Source organism: Papio anubis, chromosome 15 (genome assembly GCF_008728515.1).
Source record: "Papio anubis isolate 15944 chromosome 15, Panubis1.0, whole genome shotgun sequence".
Classification (NCBI taxonomy): Eukaryota; Metazoa; Chordata; class Mammalia; order Primates; family Cercopithecidae; genus Papio; species Papio anubis.
The window spans coordinates 18,434,387-18,440,439 of NC_044990.1; the positions used below are offsets into that span (position 1 = coordinate 18,434,387).

The following is a 6,053-nucleotide window of genomic DNA, read 5'->3' on the forward strand; positions in this document are numbered from 1 at the left end:
TTTGCCTGTGTATCACCAGCAGAGGCTGCAGAACAGCAAATATAGCAGAACGGCAAATGTTGCTGCCTGATCCTCTGGAAGCTTCGTCTCAGAGGGGCACCTGGCTGTATGAGGTGTCAGTCAGCTGCTACTGGGAGATGTCTCCCATTTAGGCTACTCGGGAGTCAGGGACCCACTTGAGGAGGCAGTCTGTCCATTCTCAGATCTCAAACTCCATGCTGGGAGAACCACTGCTCTCTTCAAAGCTGTCAGACAGGGACGTTTAAGTCTGTAGAAGTTTCTGCTGCCTTTTGTTCAACTACAGCCTGCCTCCAGAGGTGGAGTCTACAGAGGCAGGCAGGCCTCCTTGAGCTGCAGTGGGCTCCACCCAGTTAGAGCTTCCCTGGTCACTTTGTTTACCTACTCAAGCTTCAGCAATGGCAAACCCCCCTCTCCAGCCTCGCTGTGGCCTTGCAGTTCAACCTCAGACTGCTGTGCTAGCAGTGAGAGAGGCTCCGTGGGCGTGGGACCTTCCAAGCCAGGCACGGGATATAATCATCTGGTGTGCCATTTGCTAAGACTGTAGGAAAAGCACAGTATTAAGGGGGGAGTGTCCTGATTTTCCAGGTACCATCTGTTATGTCTTCCCTTGGCTAGGAAAGGGAATTCCCTGACCCCTTGTGCTTCCCTGGTGAGGCAATGCCCCACCCTGCTTCAGCTCACACTCCGTGGGCTGCACCCACTGTCTGACAAGCCCCAGTGAGATGAACCTGGTACCTCTGTTGGAAATGCAGAAATCACCCATCTTCTGCATTGCTCACGCTGGGAGCTATAGACTGGAGCTGTTCTTATTTGGTCATCTTGGAACCTTCTCTTTTTGAGAAAATATTGAGTAAAGAGGCAGTGATAGAAATGGAAAGCTGAAGCTTTGTTATCCCTCTGCCTGATTGAAGTTTTGTGCCTCAGATCAAAAAGTTGAACTATGCATTATATTTACAAGTCAAAGCCTCATAAACTGAATGCCTTAGAAATTCTGGGGAGATACAAGCAAAGCATTCAAACTTGCTTATCTTCTACTTATTTATAGCTATGTATTTCCTAAAAGGATTGTATGGTAATTTTCAATATTATATAGTGTGGATAAAATAAAAGATAAATCCAGTTATATAAGTGTGAATTGCTGAACCATTTGAATGAAAGAAATCTTAGGTTTTCTTTTTCCAAATAGTAAGCAAAATCTGTCTTTGAGCAAGATTTTGTAAGACATACAAAACCAAATATTAATTTGTATATTTTCCTTACCTCTGTTAGCTTATAGAACTCTGTTCCAGCAACACAGGAAGGAGTCTGGTTCCCAGTTGATGGAGTGTCTTACTCTATGATTAGCTTCAGAAATAATCCAAAACCTGTCTTGTGGGCTCTGATGTTTAATGAGGATTGCAGAGATACCCCTACAGTGACTTGTTCTTTCATTCTGGGCTCTACCATGTAGACACTCTGCTGTTTTTCAGGATGAGAATAAAAATGAAATTATCAGTCCCCCTACAGACTGAACAGACCCCCTCTTGGCTAAGACCCCAGGGAAACCTTGGAAGCTGAGTTCCCAGCCACGGTGGGATGGGAGGTTGAACATGCCTCCTTAAACCCCCTCGTTGGCTAACCACCATTAGATTTCCTTCCCTAAGGGTTTAACAGAAACCAGCTCTTCGGGAAGACTCGAGCTGATACCCACCAACAGCCTAATGCTGCCCCTCCATTTTGTGGTTTTGACAACACAACAACTAGCCAGTGTTCCTTCCTGATAAGTGACCTCCAACTCATATTAGTTCTGTCTAGTCTATGGAGGATGCACAGCGATGATTATCATGTTCTCTGCTTCACTTTTTAATGTCAAATGGCCAGAAACTCCACCCTTAGATCGTGCTAATGCTGCCATTTTTTGCACATGTGACTCATGAAGAGGCGTGAAGCTCAGTTACACACGTGCATGTTTTAGTCACTCTGTTCCTGTTCCCTTTGCCCCCGCCTTCCAGGTGTCTGTCTGTTTCTGGCTTCTGCCAGAAGCTATGCTTTCCCAGCCTGTTAGAATGGTCACCTTGCAGACTGCAACCCTTTATGAGTAATAAAGCCCTCCTTTCCAAATGTGTGAGCCTTGTCATTCTTCAGTTGACAGGACCAAGGCACTTGATATGCATACCGTCACCTTTATCAGAGGACCTACCACCTTTGGGGTGCTATGCAGGAGGGGTTACTGGAGCCTACAGGTGTTTACAGGTGTCTGCTACCCATAGTCCCCTCTCTCGTCTCCCAGTTCTGAGGGCTTGGAAAAGCAATACCACTTACTCTGTCTTTTATCCTTATCAGTCAAAGCACAAGTCTCCAGTCCAGATGCTCATCTACTTTTTTGTCTTTTTCAAAAGTGCTGAGCATTTTCAAACACAGTTTTGGGGCAGCATGGCAATGGGGTGGGTGGATTATTTAGAGCTTTAGTCCTTGAAATACAAAATAACTGCAAATTCCCCTAAAGACAGTAAACTTCGGAACTCAACCCCTAAGGCCTTGCTAGCCTTTCTATAGGGAGAGTAAAAGGGAAAATTACTTTTTTTTCCTTCTTTTTTAAAAACTACACAGATGCAACACAATGAAGACCCCAAGTGATTGTTTGTTTTTATGTAATAATGCAATTATAAAATGACAAGATTGTTTGTTTTTACGTAATAATGCAAGAATAAAATGACAAGACTAGCACAGTAAAGGAAGGAGGGATATAAAATGGTTATATCAGAAACCTGAGTAAAAAATAAGTGATTTTTTTTCTTACTAGAGTACAGACTTCTAGCAGCTCAGTAGCTAAAATGATGAAGGAAACACAGTGGGTTGCCTAGCTAGTGCCTAAAAATAGTAGGTGAACACTTATCTGTTTTGTATTGATAAAGTACATTTGTTAACTAAGCATTTTCAGTGTAAGCTTTAATAGAACTTAGAACACTGCAGAAATTGGTTAAAGCACCGCAGCTGATTTGCAAGTAGTATGAAGATTTCTGCCACCTCTAACTTAGGACTAAACTGGTTCTTAAAAAGTGGCATTCAATTAGGCTTCGTACCTGGGAGTTGCCTGTAGTGGTTTTGAGAAATTATTCATTTTTAATGAATTTTTCCACCTCAGGGGTCACCATCACATTGACAACCCCTGGGGAGCATGAGAGATGCCTCCCTCTCTGTTGGGTCCCCCCACCAGCGACCTGGCAGCTGGTACTGGCTCCCACTGTGGCATTCTGCAGGTGCAGCGACCCCAGCGCCACACCGCTCACAGTCCAGCTGCAGCAGCAAGTCATTCAGGTGGGGTCAGCCATTCTCACGGATGGTCCGTGTGGAACACGTCTGCTGGGATGTCTCTCCCGCATCTCAGGTCATGGGCCCCCAGCACCACGCAGGAAATTCCTCCTGCTGTGGAAGCAGCTGGCCGCAGTCAGCTGGAAACCAGGACGGACCAGGGCACCCCCACAGAAGTGAATTTCCTGATCCTGAATCAAGATCAGGATCCCCTGATCCTGAATCAAGGTCAGAATCCTGGGGTCCAGCCTCAATGAGAACAACTAGTAAGTTTTCACTCAGTTTGTTCAGATTTCCTAAGGAGTGGTTTTATGGGGGTGACATTATCAATCTCAAATGAATTTCTAAAATTCATTTTTTGGCCTAACTTCTTGTTGTAAACAATTCCTTTCTCTTCTTTATTGTCAAACCCAAGGGTTTAAACCCAGTTGGCATGTCTGGCAAGAAGCCGCTATTGGCGTCTGATGTCAAGTGGCAGCAGTACAGAACTGTGGGGGCAAAGGGCTCTAGGGAGATCCATGGTTGGGGGCGGGAGGGTAGGGTGGGAGTGGGTCTGGGAGAAGGGGCTGTGTGTAAGTAGAGGAGGAGCTAAGTCCCAGCACAGCCAGAGCCAGAGCCAGAGCCAGAGCCACAGTCTGAAAAGAAGCCAAGTCTGAGCCAGGGATGAAGGAAGATGAGGAACCCCAGGACCCAGAGATATGCCAAACCAGAAAATGGAAATCAAAGACAATACGTAAGCAGGGGCAGGACCTGGGGACAGAATGTGCCCAGATGCATGGGGAGGAGCCGACACAGTTCTCTAGAGCTGAGCGAAATCCAAGAAAGGCAATGGGAATCTTTCACCAGCGTCTACCACGTAACCAGCACTTTCAGGTGATCTGCTTGTCAGTTTTCTCCCAACTTCACAGTAATTTGGAGAGTACATATTATTATTTTCATTGCAGCAAAATACATAATTTGGATCTTGGCTACTTCATCACAGTAGTCAGTAACATGAAACAGTGCATATCACAAGCTTAAAACATAGTGAGAAGAAATCCAGTAATACTCAGAATCCATTAATCAGTAAAACTCTAAAAGTGTATTAAAGACAAATTTATTTACGGCCACAATAAACACTATATACTTAGCCCAGGAGTTACCATTATATTTAGTGGAAAAGTTGAAAGTGCCAAGACTGAGGGGTTCAGGCTACCTTGTTACTTATCTCAGTGAGATGTGTACCAGAAAGTAGAGAAAATGTAGAGAAAGGAAAAAATAAAAGAGGCAAATATAGAAAAGTAAGATTTCTTTTTACAATAGATGAAACTGTCTACTTAGAGAACTCAAGAATGGTAGCCAAGAAGTATTAATGGTAATTAAAAGGCAGAAAAAAAAAATCCACAGAAAACCTGTTACCTGTACATATGGTGTTGCTACTTTTCAGTTGCTGCATAGAATTCCATGCATGGGACATCATACCAAACAAATTAAACTGCAGTAGAAATATTAGGCCAGATATACTCAAGATACGGTCAGGTCAGTTCTCGAATCAGTCGACATGATTAGTCCATCAGTTGACTTATTCATTCATTGACTCACTCTTTAATAATTGTTCATAAATAAAAACAAAGGCACTGCGTTGGGGGGTATGGTGAGACAGTTTCTAGGATCTCTGTGCTTTTGGAGTGTCCAGTCTATTGGAGAAGCCAGCTGTTAAACATGTGGCTGTCATGGGGACTGGTAAGTGCTAGGATGGGGGAGGCATAGGAAGGACTCTGCCATTGACCTGCCCTGGCACAGAGTAGGTTTCAGAGATAATTTTTGTGTCACACAAGAAAAATAGTTTTGTTAGTTTAGAGGGCATACCTCATTTTAAAATACAAAATTAACCAACCAACCAAACAAAAAAGTATCCAAGGCCCTGGGGTTACTTGTTAGCTTTGCACAGAAATGACATTGTAAACCTTGAGTTTCATTCACCTGACTGGGCTTCTGCTGACATTTGGATCTTTTAATTTTTAAACCTTTAACTTTTTTAAACCTTTGGACAAAGGTTTGTCATCACTGAGAATACATGAGGTATTTTAAGTTCTGAAAGGGCTCCCGTAAGAGGGGCAACAATGCTCTGAGCAAGATAGCATCATTACCATAAATGTCAAACACCCCAAAGGGACTACTATAAAAGGGACAAAACTCTCTGAGATGAATCAGTATGGGATTTAAAAATGCATTCTCCTTACTTACATATCATCCCTTTTATGGTAGATCACCCTGGTTTTGCAGAGCTCTTAGTTAACCAGAATTTAGTGCTTACCTGCACTACTGCTTTCCCTTAAACACTGAACCATAATAGTTTTCTAAAATACTCATGTTAGGCATGGGAATTAGGATCAGATGAACTGGATTTGGGTCTCAGTCCAGCCTCAGGTTGTAACATGAAGACAGTCATTTAATTTCTTTAAGCCTCCAGTTTTCTGCAAAACATTTTATGAAAATGTTCAAACAAACGGCAAAGCTTAAAGACTTTTACAGTGAACACCCCTAATCCCACCATTTAAACTTAATCATTAACATTTTCTTTATCACATATCTATTCATGTGTCCATCACTCTATCCATTCACTGATCCACTTACATTTTTGATGGATTTCAAAGTAAATTTGCAGATATTAGTATACTGCCCCTAAATACTTCAGCATATATAGCATTAACTAGAGTTGAATATTTGCTTACCATTTTTTATTCTGATGGAAAATGTGC

The 6,053-nt window shown here is 42.9% G+C and overlaps 1 non-coding gene across 1 annotated transcript; it reads right to left on the bottom strand.

Annotated features, from left to right (window-relative positions):
- Positions 1–3,551: 3,551 nt before the first annotated feature.
- On the bottom strand, positions 3,552–3,645 carry LOC116270607. Its single transcript, XR_004178765.1, has one exon. It is a non-coding gene; the product is annotated as a small nucleolar RNA SNORD116 (small nucleolar RNA).
- Positions 3,646–6,053: the final 2,408 nt, after the last annotated feature.